This window comes from Mus caroli, unplaced genomic scaffold (assembly GCF_978045245.1).
Source record: "Mus caroli unplaced genomic scaffold, Mus_caroli_1 scaffold_3, whole genome shotgun sequence".
Taxonomy (NCBI): domain Eukaryota; kingdom Metazoa; phylum Chordata; class Mammalia; order Rodentia; family Muridae; genus Mus; species Mus caroli.
Genome location: NW_028227258.1, coordinates 53,860,200 through 53,879,496, shown reverse-complemented (window position 1 = coordinate 53,879,496; position 19,297 = coordinate 53,860,200). Strand labels below are relative to the sequence as shown.

At 36.7% G+C, this 19,297-nt stretch overlaps 1 pseudogene; it reads right to left on the bottom strand.

The window, feature by feature from the left end:
• Positions 1-12,300, bottom strand: part of LOC110288329 (chitinase-like protein 3) — a 29,370-nt pseudogene extending 17,070 nt beyond the window's left edge.
• Between the last annotated feature and the right edge of the window lie 6,997 nt (positions 12,301-19,297).

Sequence of the window (19,297 nt, the reverse complement as noted above, 5' to 3'; positions counted from 1 at the left end):
TCAATGGAAAGAGAGGCCCATTGGACTTGCAAACTTTATATGCCCCAATATAGGGGAATGCCAGGGCCAAAAGAATGGGAATGGGTGGGTAGGGAAGTGGGGGGCGCTATGGGGGACTTTTGGGATAGTATTGGAAATGTAATTGAGGAAAATATGTAATAAAATATTAAAAAAAAAGTATTACTCTAAAGCTCTTTCTGATTCTTTTATACCAGTCAATTGCTCACATGTCTGAATTTCTTTTGAACCCTGTTGTCCTTTCTCATGTCTATTATCAAGGTGGGGTTCAATTATTGCTTATGTAACAGTGTTCTGCCTTAGTTTTGTAAAATTTGATGCAAATGCTTCTGCTTAAGCCTGTGCACTTTAATGTCTACTGAGCAAACAATAGTCAATAACATTAGACTTTCTGATACAATTGTTATGAGGTTTTACCTATGTACAAAAACAATAAAATTACATATGACACTCTTATCTAAGTGATCCTTATAAATGTGTTAAAGCCTTTTCTGTACCGTAGTTCTTTGTTTATAATGAAAATACCTAATGACTTTGGAACTCACACCATGTACACAACATGAAGATATATGATGGCTCTACACCTGCATGTAGAGTAGTGTTACACATGTTTGTTTTATAATGAGTAATATTTGAAGAAATATACATTGCTAACATTGCAACATTTTAAAGTAAAGTTTGGCTTCTGTTAGAAGAAACCAATTCATCTTGGAAAGGAGAGACTTTGAATCTCTAGGGCAAAAGACATTTCAGGATTTCCCCACCTTCACTAGGATAGTGAAGAGATGCTTGTCTTTAGGAGGGCTTCTACGAGAACCAGGATACTGCTAGTCCAGATTCAGCCCATCAAAGTCATGGTCTCACAGAAATTGGATGACTGACTTAATGAATTTTTGACGGTTCTGAGAAGAGACCATGACACTGAGCATGAGAGAGACAAAAGAAGACAGATTTTTTTTATATGAAATTACCACATTGGAAAAAGAAATTCCACAGCTAATTTCAGATTCTGAAAAATTAGATTTTATGTTCTTCATCAAAGCTGCCTTCTTTGTGCCTAGCCTCCACTTGCATTCAAACCACCTGTCACACATGTCATTTTAGTATCACCTTTGTTTTCTTTGTGCTTCCTCAGCTACTAAAATGTTGCTCTTTTTTTGTATAACCGATTTTCTTCCTCCTCAATCAATCATATTCCGCCTTAAAGCACACTCTATTTCACATTAACTCAAAGAATGTTTTTTTTATTTTCCTATATGAGGAGCCCTCAATTCAGTTATTGAGCAGATTGGAAAGAAGCAATACATGATCCTCCTCTGACCTGGAGGATTTAAATACTTTAAGAAACAGATCTTTGTGTTAGGTAACTAACAATAGAAAGATAACATCAAGATTACTTGAACAAGTTAAAACTTGTAATAGCCACATATATGTTCCCTTTAATTGGAACTTCTACTGAAATAAATTTGGACTATCCTATTTACCCATGTATACTCTAAATTTTTTTTGGGAATGTGAAGTAATGCAGTAAGACAGTATTGCCATAGCTTTCTTTACTCTAAAAACTAGCAATAGTTCACATGTACAAAACTTATGGGACAGATCCAAAGTTCCAGCCTCCAACAGCCAGGAGAGTTTTCAGCTCTGGGTTTCTTAAAAATAACAATAAAAACTCTTGGTTTTCTTTATGTAAAGTAGCAATGTGATTTGCATATTCTTCATAGTATTTAGTGCTGTGTTGTCTTGAAAATAAACATTCCTCACTTCTGGTCAGAAAAGCACCAGGATAGCTAGGGCGCAGGGTCGGCTGACACTCGCCAGCTACCCACAACACCCACCACAGGATCTTAAGATTTCTGGTGAGTGGAACACAGCTTCTGCTCCAATCCAATTGCGCGCCGGACCTGAGACTGCATTAGTTAGGAAAGCAGAAAACCGGCCTGAGTAGGACCACAGGCCTTTTCAGGCCGGACCAGCACCGGGGTAGCTAGAGCGCAGGGTCAGCTGACACCCGCCAGCTACCCACGACCCCCACCACAGGAGTTTGAGACTGCTGGTGAGTGGAACACAGCTTCTGCTCCAGTCCAATCACGCGGGACCTAAGACTGCTTTGGTTGGGGAGGCAGAAATCCGGCCTGAGTAGGGCCACAAGCCTCTTCCGGTCAGAAAAGCACCGGGGCAGCTGGGGCGCAGGGTCGGCTGACACTCGCCAGCTACCCACAACACCCGCCACAGGATCTTAAGACTCCTGGAGAGTAGAACACAGCTTCTGCTCCAATCCAATTGCGCGCGGGACCTGAGACTGCATTAGTTAGGGAAGCAGAAAACCGGCCTGAGTAGGACCACAGGCCTCTTCAGGCCGGACCAGCACCGGGGTAGCTAGAGTGCAGGGTTGGCTGAAACCCGCCAGCTACCCACGACCCCCGCCACAGGAGTTTGAGACTGCTGGTGAGTGGAACACAGCTTCTGCTCCAATCTTTAAACAGTGACAACGACAACAACTAACCCCAGAGATTACCAGATGGCGAAAGGTAAACGTAATAATCTTACTAACAGAAACCAAGACCACTCACCATCATCAGAACCCAGCACTCCCACGTCGCCCAGTCCAGGGCACCCCAACACACCGGAAAAGCTAGACACGGATCTAAAAGCATATCTCATGATGATGGTAGAGACCTCAAGAAGGACTTTATTAACACACTTAAAGAAATACAAAGGAACACTGGTAAACAGGTAGAAGACATTAAAGAGGAAGCACAAAAATCCCTTAAAGAATTGCAGGAGAACACTGCTAAAGAGTTACAAATCCTTAAAGAAAAACAGGATAACATAATCAAGCAGGTAGAAGTCCTTACAGAAAAACAGGAAAACACATCCAAACAGATGCTGGAAATGAACAAAACCATACTAGACCTAAAAAGGGAAGTAGACACAATAAAGAAAACCCAAAATGGGGCAACACTGGAGATAGAAACCCTAGGAAAGAAATCTGGAACCATAGATACAAGCATCAGCAACAGAATACAAGAGATGGAAGAGAGAATCTCAGGTGCAGAAGATTCCATAGAGAACATCGGCACAACAATCAAGGAAAATGTAAAATGCAAAAAGATCCTAACTCAAAACATCCAAGAAATACAGGACACAATGAGAAGACCAAACCTACGGATAATAGGAGTGGATGAGAATGAAGATTTTCAACTCAAAGGACCAGCAAACATCTTCAACAAAATTATAGAAGAAAACTTCCCAAATCTAAAGAAAGAGATGCCCATGAACATACAAGAAGCCTACAGAACTCCAAATAGACTGGACCAGAAAAGAAATACCTCCCGACACTTAATAATCAGAACAACAAATGCTCTAAATAAAGATAGAATACTAAAAGCAGTAAGAGAAAAAGGCCAAGTAACATATAAAGGCAAGCCTATCAGAATTACACCAGATTTCTCACCAGAGAATATGAAAGCCAGAAGATACTGGACGGATGTTATACAGACACTAAAAGAACACAAACTCCAGCCCAGGCTACTATACCCGCCAAACTCTCAATTAACATAGATGGAGAAACCAAAGTATTCCACGACAAAAACAAATTCACACATTATCTCTCCACGAATCCAGCCCTTCAAAGGATAATAACAGGAAAAAACCAATACAAGGACAGGAACCATGCCCTAGAAACAACAAGAAGGTAATCCCTCAACAAACCTAAAAGAAGACAGCCACAAGAACAGAATGCCAACTTTAACAACAAAAATAACAGGAAACAACAATTACTTTTCCTTAATATCTCTTAATATCAATGGACTCAACTCCCTGATAAAAAGACATAGACTAACAAACTGGCTACACAAACAAGACCCAACATTTTGCTGCTTATAGGAAACTCATCTCAGAGAAAAAGATAGACACTACCTCAGAATGATAGGCTGGAAAAAAATTTTCCAAGCAAATGTTATGAAGAAACAAGCTGGAGTAGCCATTCTAATATCTGATAAGATTGACTTCCTACCCAAAGTCATTAAAAAAGACAGGGAGGGACACTTCATACTCATCAAAGGTAAAATCCTCCAAGAGGAACTATCAATCCTGAATATCTATGCTCCAAATACAAAGGCAGCCACATTCATTAAAGAAACTTTAGTAAATCTCAAAGCACACATTGCACCTCATACAATAATAGTGGGAGACTTCAACACACCACTTTCACCAATGGACAGATCATGGAAACAGAAACTAAACAGGGACACAGTGAAACTAACAGAAATTATGAATCAAATGGATCTGGCAGATATCTACAGAACATTCTATCCTAAAACAAAAGGATATACCTTCTTTTCAGCACCTCATGGTACCTTCTCCAAAATTGACCACATAATTGGTCACAAAACAGGCCTCAACAGATACAAAAATATTGAAATTGTCCCATGCATCCTATCAGATCACCATGGACTAAGGCTGATCTTCCATAACAAAATAAATAATAGAAAGCCAACCTTCACGTGGAAACTGGACCACACTCTTCTCAATGATACCTTAGTCAAGGAAGGAATAAAGAAAGAAATTAAGGACTTTTTAGAGTTCAATGAAAATGAAGCCACAACATACCCAAACTTATGGGACGCAATGAAAGCATTTCTAAGAGGAAAACTCATAGCTCTGAGTGCCTCCAAAAGGAAACTAGAGATAGCACACATTAGCAGCTTGACAACATACCTAAAAGCACTAGAACAAAAGGAAGCAAATTCACCCAAGAGGAGTAGACGGCAGGAAATAATCAAACTCAGGGGCGAAATCAACCAAGTGGAAACAAGAAAAACTATTCAAAGAATCAACCAATCAAGGAGCTGGTTCTTTGAGAAAATCAACAAGATAGATAAACCCTTAGCCAGAATCACTAGAGGGCACAGGGAAAGCATCCTAATTAACAAAATCAGAAATGAAAAAGGAGACATAACAACAGATCCTGAAGACATCCAAAACATCATCAGAGCCCTCTACCAAAAGCTATACTCAACAAAACTGGAGAACCTGGATGAAATGGAGAAGTTCCTAGACAGATACCAGGTACCAAAGTTGAATCAAGATCAGGTTAATGATCTAAACAGCCCTATATCCCCCAAAGAAATAGAAGCAGTCATTAATAGTCTCCCAACTAAAAAAGCCCAGGACCAGATGGGTTTAGTGCAGAGTTCTATCAGACCTTCAAAGAAGATCTAATCCCAGTTCTTCACAAACTATTCCACAAAATAGAAACAGAAGGTACTCTACCCAACTCATTCTATGAAGCCACAATTACTCTGATACCTAAACCACAAAAAGACCCAACAAAGATAGAAAATTTCAGACCAATATCCCTTATGAATATTGATGCAAAAATCCTCAATAAAGTTCTTGCTAACCGAATCCAAGAACACATCAAAACAATCATCCATCCTGACCAAGTAGGTTTCATCCCAGGGATGCAGGGATGGTTCAATATATGGAAATCCATCAACGTAATCCAGTATATAAACAAACTCAAAGACAAAAACCACATGGTCATCTCGTTAGATGTGGAAAAAGCATTTGACAAGATCCAACACCCATTCATGATAAAAGTCTTGGAAAGATCAGGAATTCAAGGCCCATACCTAAACATGATATAAGCAATCTACAGCAAACCAGTCGCCAACATCAAAGTAAATGGTGAGAAGCTTGAAGCAATCCCTCTAAAATCAGGGACTAGACAAGGCTGTCCACTTTCTCCATACCTATTCAACATTGTACTTGAAGTCCTAGCCAGAGCAATTCGACAACAAAAGGAGATCAAAGGGATACAAATTGGAAAAGATGAAGTCAAAATATCACTTTTTGCAGATGATATGATAGTATATATAAGTGACCCTAAAAATTCCACCAGAGAACTCCTAAGCCTGATAAACAGCTTCGGTGAAGTAGCTGGATATAAAATTAACTCAAACAAATCAATGGCCTTTCTCTACACAAAGAATAAACAGGCTGAGAAAGAAATTAGGGAAACAACACCCTTCTCAATAGTCACAAATAATATAAAATATCTTGGCGTGACTCTAACTAAGGAAGTGAAAGATCTGTATAATAAAAACTTCAAGTCTCTGAAGAAAGAAATTCTAGAAGATCTCAGAAGATGGAAAGATCTCCCATGCTCATGGATAGGCAGGATCAACATTGTAAAAATGGCTATCTTGCCAAAAGCAATCTACAGATTCAATGCAATCCCCATCAAAATTCCAAATCAATTCTTCAACGAATTAGAAAGTGCAATCTGCAAATTCATCTGGAATAACAAAAAACCTAGGATAGCAAAAACTCTTCTCAAGGATAAAAGAACCTCTGGGGGATTCACCATGCCGGACCTAAAGCTTTACCACAGAGCAATTGTGATAAAAACTGCATGGTACTGGTATAGTGACAGACAAATAGACCAATGGAATAGAATTGAAGACCCAGAAATGAACCCACACACCTAGGGTCACTTGATCTTCGACAAGTGAGCTAAAAACATCCAGTGGAAGAAAGACAGCATTTTCAACAAATGGTGCTGGCACAACTGGTTGTTAACATGTAGAAGAATGCGAATCGATCCATTCCTATCTCCTTGTACTAAGGTCAAGTCTAAGTGGATCAAGGAACTTCACATAAAACCAGAGACACTGAAACTTATAGAGGAGAAAGTGGGGAAAAGCCTTGAAGATATGGGCACAGGGGAAAAATTCTTGAATAGAACAGTAATGGCTTGTGCTGTAAGATCGAGAATTGACAAGTGGGACCTCATGAAACTGCAAAGCTTCTGCAAGGCTAAAGACACCATCAATAAGACAAAAAAAAACCACCAACAGATTGGGAAAGGATCTTCACCTATCCTAAATCAGATAAGGGACTAATATCCAATATATATAAGGAACTCAAGGAGGTGGACTCCAGAAAGTCAAATAACCCCATTAAAAAATGGGGCTCAGAACTGAACAAAGAATTCTCACCTGAGGAATACCGAATGGCAGAGAAGCACCTGAAAAAATGTTCAACATCCTTAATCATCAGGGAAATGCAAATCAAAACAACCCTGAGATTCCACCTCACACCAGTCAGAATGGCTAAGATCAAAAATTCAGCTGACAGCATATGCTGGCGAGGATGTGGAGAAAGAGGAACACTCCTCCATTGTTGGTGGGATTGCAAGCTTGTACAACCACTCTGGAAATCAGTCTGGCGGTTCCTCAGAAAATTGGACATAGTACTACCGGAGGATCCATCAATACCTCTCCTGGGCATATATCCAGAAGATGTCCCAACCGGTAAGAAGGACACATGCTCCACTATGTTCATAGCAGCCCTATTTATAATAGCCAGAAGCTGGAAAGAACCCAGATGTCCCTCAACAGAGGAATGAATACAGAAATTATGGTACATTTACACAATGGAGTACTACTCAGCTATTAAAAAGAATGAATTTATGAAATTCCTAGCCAAATGGATGGACCTGGAGGGCATCATCTTGAGTGAAGTAACACAATCACAAAAGAACTCACACAATATGTATTCACTGATAAGTGAATATTAGCCCAAAACTTAGGATACCCAAGATATAAGATACAATTCGCTAAACGCATGAAACTCAAGAAGAATGAAGACCAAAGTGTGGACACTCTGCCCCTTCTTAGCATTGGGAACAAAACACCCAGGGAAGGAGTTACAGAGACAAAGTTCGTAGCTGTGATGAAAGGATGGACCATTTAGAGACTGCTGTATCCAGGGATCCATCCCATAATCAGCTTCTAAACGCTGACACCATTGCATACACTAGCAAGATTTTGCTGAAAGGACCCAAATATAGCTGTCTCTTGTGAGACGATGCCGGGGCCTAGCAAACACAGAAGTGGATGTTCACAGTTAGCTATTGGATGTATCACAGGGCTCCCAATGGAGAAGCTAGAGAAAGTACCCAAGGAGCTAAAGGGATCTGCAACCCTATTATTGGAACAACATGATGTACTAACCAGAACCCCGGAGCTCTTGTCTCTAGCTGCATATGTATTGAAAGATGGCCTAGTCTGCCATCACTGGAAAGAGAGGCCCATTGGACTTGCAAACTTTATATGCCCCAATATAGGGGAATGCCAGGGCCAAAAGAATGGGAATGGGTGGGTAGGGAAGTGGGGGGCGCTATGGGGGACTCTTGGGATAGCATTGGAAATGTAACTGAGGAAAATATGTAATAAAAATATTAAAAATTAAAAAAAAAGATAATAAACATTCCAGTTTAATTTTACAGTACTTTTGAAAATTTTGTACAAAAATTATTTGTTACACTTTTACTGAAGGGTCTCTAAAGATAGGTGCTCAACATAAGTTTACCATGCAGTGTATTGTCTACATTTTTGCAACAATTTATTACTATAGTTAAACTCATATTTTTCATGATCACCAAAAATTACAGACTTTTGGGACTTTATTCATGTCCCAATTTCCATAAGTGAGTACAAATCAATTTTTCCAATTTTTTAAAAGTGCACATCCTTATTGGAATTGTTCTATTGAGACATTCATTTCCAAGTAATTATGATCAGCAGTGTTGCAAAGACATTGGAGTTATAGGTTTCTTGCCCCTTCCGTAGAGATTAAGATTCTATGGTCTAGAGTAGGGGCAGATATTGCTATACGTTCTTTGTTTAATTTTTATGCAAAACAATTAAAGAATAAAAGTCTAGAAAAAAATTTCCTTAAGAGTCCTCAAGCTCCATCCACTCTTTGGCTCGGGGATTGTTCCTTGCCAATGGCAAAGGGACTCTTATGGAAGAATAGGAACAAGGATTCTATTCCCAAATGGGATAAGATCTCCACAGGAAGACCAGAAGAATTAACTAACCTGAACCTTTGGAGTTCATAGACTGAACCATCAACCAAAGAACATACATGGCTGGGACTAGGCCTAATGACACATATGTAGCAGATGTGCAGCTTGGTCTTCATGTGTTTCTGGAACTACTGGAGTGGGGAGATCCTAAAAGTTGTTACATGGGATATGCTCTTTTAGTGGGACTGCCTTGTCTAGCCTCACTTGAGACTTGAGGTGCGAAGGTGGGGGGATGTCCCACTCAGAGGAAAACAGGCTGGGGGCTGGAGGCTGCTGGGGGGGCTATGGGAATTCGTGAATGGGAGAGATGCAATGAATGGGCTGTAATGCTAATAATTTAAATAAAGAAAAATTTTTAATAAATAAAATTATAAAAGTCAAGATAATTCATCTACATGCATTTATTTGCACTTTGGAATCATAGCTTAGATTCTTACAAATTAAAGTGTTTCCGAGGGTAGAAATTACTTACTTCTGCTTGTTTCACAAATGGCCAAACTATCAAATGTGGAATTTTTTACAGAATTATATAATATAAGATTTTGTTCATTATTAAAAAAATGAAAAATGGAGACAGGTGAATTCAAAATTTCTGATTCTAGTGTTCAGTGTTATCTACATGCTAATATGCTCCAATTTCTTTCTTTTAAGCCCCTCCAATTTATAACCTATCCCAGCTGCTACTCCTACCAGCGAGCATACAAAGGCTGATATGGCTACCTCCTGTAGCCAGTCAGGACTAATGAAGAGGAAGAGGTATTTCAAACCACCTCAAAATGTTTATCCCAAAATTTTCCTGCCAAAAAGCCTAAAAGGAGTGGAGACGGAGATGGAGTAGAGATTGTGGGTATGGCCAACCAATGACTAGCCCAACCTGAGACACATACCAAGGAAGAGAGCCCTCTACATAGACACACAATATTATTGGAGCATAAAAAGAATGAAGACAGCTTTTATAACTCTGATTTGTTTTAATCAGGTCAAATTTATATGAAGTGTAAAAGGTAATTTAAAGACAAATAGAATTACAGTCTGGTTTAAGAATGCCAGCTAAAATTTTCAAACACATAGAAAGTGAATGTAAAATGGTGATATTCATCAAATGGTCGGAAGCTATTAAATGGAGAAAATGTGGCCAATGTTTAATGATGTATGAAATATATGTGCAAGAACAACAGGTAGGAAATTTTACCACATTCAGCAGGAGTGATATGATATATACATAAATGACGTCATAAACTATTGTGCAGTGTAGATTAAATTCAAGGGCAACATTTAGTAAAAACATTCAGTTTGTCTCAATTTCAGATAAAACATTGGAAGATTGTTAACTCAAACACACTGATTTTTGAGCTACCCTTAAATAAGCATTGAGTTGTGACAACTATTGACACATAGATTCCAAAGCAAAGAGGTATCTCTTTCCAGGTATTTCTTACCTAATCTTTCTGTTACATGGGTTTAAGGTAATTTAATACTTTATATTCCATTGAGTCCTCATTATTTATCATGGAAAACTCATTGTTCTTCATCCCAGCATATGTATAAATCAGATGAGTACATAAGAAAGGGTCAATATTACCAGGTTTGAACTCCCCAAGCCAGGACATTCCTTGGCCCAACTGGCATAATAGCACATCCGTTGGTAGGCAGAACCTAGGAAAACTATTATAAAAACAATGTCCTAATGTAGATACCAGTAAATTTGCTTACAGTTTTTCCAGGCCTCTTTCACTTGCCATGCTTCTTCCATCAGTTATATAGAATGTTTCAAATTAATAATTACTCATATATTGATAATAGTGAAGATTCTTCATCAAAGCTTAGATTATCAATGGAGCCTCTGGTGAAAACAAACCCATTTTTACTTGTGAAACCCAGAAATTGCCAGTTGCAATACTCTCACCAACTCACTAGAGAGGAGAGCAGTGAGAACTGAGCTGAGTCTAAATTTTCTCTTAGCATTTATTGCCAATAAATTAATATGAAAAAGTAATATGAAACTGATGTATGATAGGCAGACAATTGCATGAGGAATCATTATTCAGGTCTATAGACATAATGAAATAATTTTTTGCCAACAATTCACCCAACTGAGCACTCAGCACATTGGCCAAACTTAGAGAGGGAAGACACATTTTCTCAGGATCAGTTGCTAGAAACATAAAGGTGCAATTTTCAGTTGTGGTAGGCCATGCTACTTACTCTAGATCATTACATCCCCTAGAAACTTTACAGTTATTCAAGGTGTTGCCCTTGAAGTCATGCCATTCAAACTCCTCTTCACTGATTAGTAAATCCTTGCACTGTTCTCCTTTGTCCTAATTGTTAGAAAATTTAACTCTCTTACCTTTGCCATTAGTACTGAATGAAATTACTCACAAAACCTACTTAATGATTAGTAACAGTAGCTTCAGTCTTTAAAGCTGCAATGCATCAAGTGTTTTTCCAGTCAAGACAATAACTAAACTACATCATTCACTATCATTTGGAATTTGCCAGTATTTGGAATTATATATCAAGAGCATTTGCTTGAGGAAATATGATCTTTTGCTCCAAATAGCATTTTAAGCTTCTATGGACCAACTGAGTTTTAAGGATGGTTCTCTTTTCTTGTGTTCTTTGGCCACTTACTTAAGGTGTCTCAGAATGTAGCCCATTCAGTAGAATGGCCTTCTACTGAAAAGATTTCTGACTGTGTCTCATTAGTGCAGAGATTTGGTGTCTGAATCATGATCACGTACCTAGAACACCTCTACTGTGAATATTTTAAACACTGTGCTTTGGTCTTCACTTGAATACATTTATTAAGCTGAAAAATTGTGTAGGGCACAGATTTAGAGCTACCTGTAAATTTTGAAGAACTTGGCTTAAAACTCGTAAATACATTTCTTTGACAACTGAATGTTTCATTCTGTGTCAACTTGAGTTATCAATGAAACAGCACAATGGAGGATAGATGGAAAAATCTGAAAGAAGGGCAAAGAAACCTCAGCTCTATCCCAGATTCTACTGGTATCCAACTCTGAAAAAGTTGTCTTAGAACAGTAACATGAAGATAAACAGAATAGGAATTTCATGCAAGTGGTACAACATGAGGAGCAGGGTACTGAATGTCTAAGAAAAAAGGAAGGGCAAAACAAGTCTTGAATGAAGGTGAGCCATTACTGTTATGTCTGTGGTATCAGTGAAAGCAGAATTATTCTCTCAGCTCATAGACTTATGAGAGTTAGGGAAGGACTGTGTAAGGAAAGAAAACTTTCAATTCCAAAGAGTGGAAAACCAAAGAGTGGTTGCATCAAAATTGCTTCCTTGTCAAATCCTGTAAGAGAACAGTCAGGCATGATTGGGGTTCTCTGGCTGATCATCAACTCACCTGTGGAAAGAATGATGTTGGCCATAGTGTCTTCATGATTGCCCATGGAGTTTTTGCTGTCTTTTTATACTCTCTAAATCTAACCATGTTTTTCAAAAAGTTTTGAAAACTGCAAGTTGGTAATCTTTTAATCCATAGCCACATACTAATGACTAAGCCCCCTTATATGACCAGAATATTTTATAATCCCATTTGAACAAAATATATATATCTCTAAGAAGTGTGTGTGTGTGTGTGTGTGTGTGTGTGTGTTTGTGTGTGAGATATCTTCACTTTATGGATCAATCACACAGCTATGATTACCTTGGCAGTTCACATTCAATTGGCATCACCTTGTATATTTAAAATAATATGTATTGTATTTTTTATGCCTAAGCAAATCTCATTCTTATTGAAAAATAAACAACTTGAAACCATGGAAGTCATTGTATTTACTTCATTCATTTACCTTAATCTAGAGACCATTATCTATGGGTCTTTTTCATTTTATGGGAAACTCTGGACATTGTTCCAACATTTTTTTTTCACAAGGAACTTTAGGTAAGAATATACTATATTCTTATATATATATATATATTCTTATATAGTATATTCTTACCTAAGAACATATGGGACAAACATTATTGACCCTCATTTCCCCAAGTACTACCTAGTCTTTCCATTCTGTCTCCTGATGTATAGAGTGAAGAAAACTATTCCTATTTGCTACTACATAAAGATGCTTAAGTCAAAGTGAAAAATTTATACGAGCATCAGCCACATAAATATATTAAGAATTCCATCCCCTCTTTCCAAACACTGTATGAGACTAGCATGTTTTACTAAACTTTTGATTTCTAGATATTATTTACTTACCACCTTAAAAAATCCTTTGTGTGCTTCTCCTCAAGCTCTCTTGTCTTCTGTTTCTATAGAACCTGTTCTTTCAAGTCTAGATCAAAAATTCTCTTTACCACTCAATAATATTTTCTTCCTCATATTCACTGTGGGCATTGCATCACATATTGTCTGTCCTGTTTATATGAGCTACACAGTAATACTCAGCTCTCAACTTATGGAGAAAAGTATATTTATTCATGTAGTGTTGGCTCCTTTCTGGGTTAATGGACAATCACCTAAGTGTCTCTAGTTAAAATATTTTGTAATTTAAATCTGCCTGTTCAACATAGAGTGATTAGGACTTCAACCTTTGTTAACCATTCAGAGGATAATTCAGATCTTGTAGAAACCCTATGTGGAATTATTTCCTTGTAGAGTTATCATGGATAAATTCTAAAAGCACTTATTTTATTTTAGAGTTAGGATAAGGTAGGTCATTATGCCACTATATCATTTCTCATTCTCTGATAAAATTCCAAAGAAGGCAGGAATAGTCTATCTTAAAATTTGACACTATTTTCCATCTTTGTAGAGAAACCAGGAAGGACCAGAAAGCACTACAACCACTGTCAAGACCTTAGAGAGAATAAAAGATGGCTCCTCACTTGTTCTTCTCTAAGTACATTCTGTCATTTAATATTCACCACCTAGAGAAATCTGTCTAGATAGTTGAGCATCTCACAATATTCACAACTTTACTTCATCAACTAATATAAAAGACACCCCATGCATATTGCTACAAGCCAAAGAGTTGTGGATAAACCTGTACCATGACATATTTCACACGTGATTACAAGTTGTGTTAGCATGAGAGGCAAAACTGGGCAGCAAACTTTTGCTAATCAATGTATTAGTTATAGGAAAATGCATACTAGTAACGATGTTTAGATTGAATTATTGTATTGATGTGCAGAAGAATATATCATACATAGGAATGATGAATATATGGTATGATTTCAAAGATAATTTAAATATATTCAAAAAATAAATAGTCACTTAGCATAATCTAGCAGTCATCTGTACAATTATATGTAGTTGAATTCAGTATTTTTTTCATATTTTTTTGCCTTCTGATCTTGTGATTATACATAATTATGTCATTTCCCTGCATCCTAACTCCAAAGCCTTTTATGTATCCTTCTTTGCACACTTCAAATTCTTTTTTTTTTTAATACCTAGGTTCAAAGACATCATCTACTATGATCAAGTAGGCTTCATCCCAGGGATACAGGGAGGTTCACTCTCTGTGTCCTAATTGTTATTCAACGTTAAGTTTACTACAACTACAAAAAGTTATTGTTGAAAGAAACATACATTTATTCCAAGAGTTGTGATGAATCAAGTCTTCTCCAACTGCTCACCTAAAGTAGAACAGTGTATCTATTGGAGCCTTTTTGATATGTGAAAGCATGGATCCAAAGCAGTTGCCAGAGGAAATATGAGTGAGTGCCAAAATATTTTGTACTATCAATAAACAGTTTGAAATTAAAATCTCTTCTGTTTAAGTTTTAGTTTGTTTATTTGTTTGTTTTCTTGTTGTGTGTGTGTGTGTGTGTGTGTGTGTGTGTCTGTCTGTCTGTCTGTCTGTCTGTCTGTCTGTCTGTGTCTACGTATCTGTGTGTATTCTGAATCATGGTGTCTCACTAGTTACCCAAGATTAGTTTTGTATTGGAAAACCTTCTGACTGTGCTTTTATGTGATGAGGGTTTAGTTGTGAATCATTGTAATGAAGTTACAGCAAATCTAATCTGATTCTTTCACATATTTTCTGAAACTGTACACATTTTGTAAGTCACAGATGCCCAGAAAACAGTAAGCTTTGAACAACTTGACTTAGAACAGACACTAACTAACTATAGTGGTGATTGTATGTTAATTTAGGACAGTTCTATGTTATCAAAGAGAAAGGAAAATGGGGGACAAGTTAGAAATGATTCTCAATAGAGAAGTGGCAATTAGAAATGTGGATAGTACTATCTCCATTTCTACTGATTTCCACCCCCTCAAAATAGGCTGCATGTCAGCAATCAGAATAAAGTCACAGAATTATACTTTCAGTAAGGAGGCATAGGAAGAGGAGTAGGATAGTAAATTACTGGACAAAAGAAAAATGGCAAATAATCCTCGAATGATGGTGACATATTATTGCCATGGTTGTGGCATCAATGTAGGCATAAGTGTTCTCCCAGCAGATGGAGTTATGAGAGCTAGAAATATCCCGAATAAGGTGACACAGTTCAAAATGATAAATGAAACCTTCTAAAACATAATGTTGTAGAATTAAAACTGATTCTTTGGTATCATATACTGAGGAAAAATGACTACACAAGACTAAGTCTCTATGTCTGATTTTTAACTTACTTGTGAAAAGAATGAGCTTGGCCATGTGTGCTTCAGAATGCTCATTTGGCTTTTCACATCATTTCAGATCCAGTTTATCACATTTTCTAGGTAGTATGTTTTTACCATAACAGGTGTGTGGCTATTTATTAAGCCAAGATTCACTTACACTCTACTTATCTCTATTAGTATATCACCAATACTTTTATTGTTCTGTAAAAAGTTTCTTGCTTCCTAAGAGTAGGTGGAAACTATAATCATAATGAGTAATTCATTTAAGATAAATTTGGCAGTTTCTAGACATGTATTATCTTTTCCAGTATAACATTTTTACTGTGTATGCTTCTTATCTAATCAAACAAATACTTATTCAAAAGTAATGAAGTGATTCAGTGGGAGATTGAGTCATTTCCCTATCTTTAGTCACTCACATAAATGTTTTAAGTCCAGTGTCTGGGGGACTTGTAACCTTTTACAGCCACTTCCTAAATACTGAGCCAACTCTTGTGCCTTAGAGTGATTTCTAGGTAAGGTTACAAGACATTTTTTCTCAAAAAATATATATGCACAAGTATGTTTATTTTCCAGCTCCTAAGTACTCTCTAGTTTTCAATATGTATGCTGATATATTTTAAAAATTAGAAGCCTTTCCTATTCGTAAATATGTAAAGATGTTTATGATAAAAATTTTTCCTTGACTAGAGTATCAGACATTTGCTTTCAGGCTGTGCACTTAAAATTAATTCCAATTTACTCTTCCAAATTCTATATGATGCTTCCTTATTATATTAAATCTCAAGTTTTAGTAATTCAAGACCGCACACACATTGTAAAATTCTATCCCAACCCCAATCATAGTAACTCTTCATTCAAATCATAGATCATTATATATATATAATATATATAATCTATCATTCATTTATATCATCTTCCTTTTCATTCTTATAGAATTTCTGGGGTATATTTTCTATATTTTCTGTATGGTATTGACATGGGATTATACACTATATGAAGTTGATGAAAATATGTATTTTTCATGGCACATAAGTATCTTAACATGTAGAGAGAATATCTTGTTTCTCTCCGAATGTGGTTCCTTTCAATAATATGTGATGACAGGAAACAGGAAATGGTCATCTGGGAGACAGAAAGGATTCTAAGTTAGTGCCAGGCACTAGAGATTTGCTGGGAAGAGACTGGCGCATGGTACCTGAGTACAGGTAACCAGCCAAATGGTAGAATATAGGTTAAAATTGATGGAATATTTTAAGTTATATTTAGTTGGAGAAGAACCTATCTATATGCACAAGATGTTTATGAATACATTTTGAGTCTGTGTCTAATTTCTTGGCCCATGGGCCTGGGAGGAAGAAGCAAGACCAAACTTTTACATTACAAAGTTCTTGTGAGTCAAGAAAATTTTACCTATTTAATAAGTTTGCAAGTTGAATGTACGCATTCATTCCAGGATAAATATCACTTGATTGTTTGACAACCATTTACAAGTCTATACAGCGTCTAGTAGATATTTTGTGAAAAATGATTTACTTGAAGTTATAGCAACAGATTGTAGAAGCACTTGTTATATTCTGGGTTAGTATGAGAAATTCATCCCTCTGCTTTAGCATTGTACCTGTGACTGTGATGAAATAAATACTTGTTATATGCCACAGAGATCAACTGTGGTTCATTTGGATAAAAATTCTATACTATTGATCACTACGTGGTGAATTCAAGAAGATAAAAGCAGTGCATCCAAAGTCAATCGTAGAGAGAGAAATAAAGAGAAGACTGCTATCTTCAAGGTGTCTCCAAATATTGATATTTAAGGAAATCTTACCTTGAAAATTATGACTCCCTTAACATATAGAGAATTCTTATATCAATTAATTTTTAAGAAAGAGACAATTACCCAATGATATATGTAGAAACCAAATGGAGTTAAATAATTCCTAAGTTAGTCTGTCTTCTAAACTGATTGTATTTTGCCTCAGATTGATGTATGCATTTTAGCTCTCACCTATGCTTAAGATTGAAGTTTACTAAAAATACATCCAAGGAGCTTGTGCATATTGTTATGTTTTTGAGGTATGAAAATTTTACTACATCAATGATATGTACCCAGAAACCTGCTTCTGATTAAACAAACATCAAGTCGTTTGTTGTTGTTGTTTTGGTTTGGATTGGTTTTTTGGATTAGGGTAAAGTAGGAATGGAAGTTCAGGATGGTAATGTCCAATTGCAGTTTCCATGTAAAAATCATGAAGCACAGGAGAAACAGGACACAAAAAGAACATATAATGATTGTAAAACACAAGAACTTCAAGTAGAAAATGTCAGAGCATTAGATATTTTACCAGGACTTAGCAGAAGTACAATTTACTGGGTTAATATCAGTTGAAGCTTTCAGAAGCTGGTAGGCAGAAACACTGTACCACAGGAAATAATGATTTCAAAATATTGTCAATGCAAAAAAAATACAATTTTGAAAACACATTAAACCACAGTTTGTGAATTTTTTCATAAAGAAAGAAGAATGTTCAAAGCCAAAGGCATTTTTAATATTTTCAACAAAATCATAGAAGGAAATTAATGAAATTGAGAGTAAAAACATACCCACATTCATAGAAGATTCCCACAGCACAAACAATAGATATGACCAGAAGAGAACCTAGGCACCATGTGTTATACCTAAGACACTAAAATCAACAAGCTGATCAAAGGGTACTGAAAAATATGAGAGAAGTACCAAATAGCATATGAAGTTAGACCCATCAGAAAAATTACTTATGTGTGAGAAACTTTACAGACAGAAGGGCTTAAAATATGTATTCCAAATTCTTGAACATGATGATTGACAACTCATGTTATTATTCCCAGCAATACTATCTATAAAATTTGAAAGATACATGAAATCTCAATCATGGGAGGCAGAGGGAAAGTCATGGGTGGAAGAGGGGAGGGGGACTGGTAAAAGCGAACATGATCAGGTATGGAGGGTGAGGAACAGGAGAGAAGTCCTGAGGGCCTGCAGAGTGAATGGAAACATGCAACTACATGGTGTGGGAGGTGGGAGACTCTCTAGAAAATACCAGAGACATGGTAGGGAAGAGACTCTCAGGACTGAAAGCTTCTAGAACAATAAAAGTAATAAAAAAGATACATGAAATCTAAGTATGTTAAAAAGATGTTAAAAGAATTTAGAAACAAATCAGTACCTCAGAGAATTCACAAACAAACAAACAAACAAAGAAACAAACAAACAAAACTTTGGATTGGAGATAGATATAAGACCCCAAAAGCACAGGAGAAAACAAAACAGAACCAGAACAGTTTATCAAATGAGATCTGACAAAAGAAAGCAGAACTGTCTTTTTTCTAAAGCTATATACTTTTTATTAGATATTTTCTTCAAAATTCTATCAGAGAACTCCTAAATCTGATAAACAGCTTCAGTGAAGTAGCTGGATATGAAATTAACTCAAACAACTCAATTGACTTTCTCTACACGAAGGATAAACAGGCTGAGAAAGAAATTAGGGAAACAGCACCCTTCACAATAGTCACAAATAATATAAAACACCTTGTTGTGACTCTAACTAAGGAAGTGAAAGATCTGTATGATAAGAAATTTTATTGGCAGGATCAATATAATAAAAATGGCTATCTTGCCAAAAGCAATCTACAGATTCACTGCAATCCCCATCAAAATTCCAACTCAATTCTTCAATAAATTAGAAAGGGCAATTTGCAGATTCATTTGGAATTAAAAATACCTAAGATAACTAAAACCCTTCTCAACA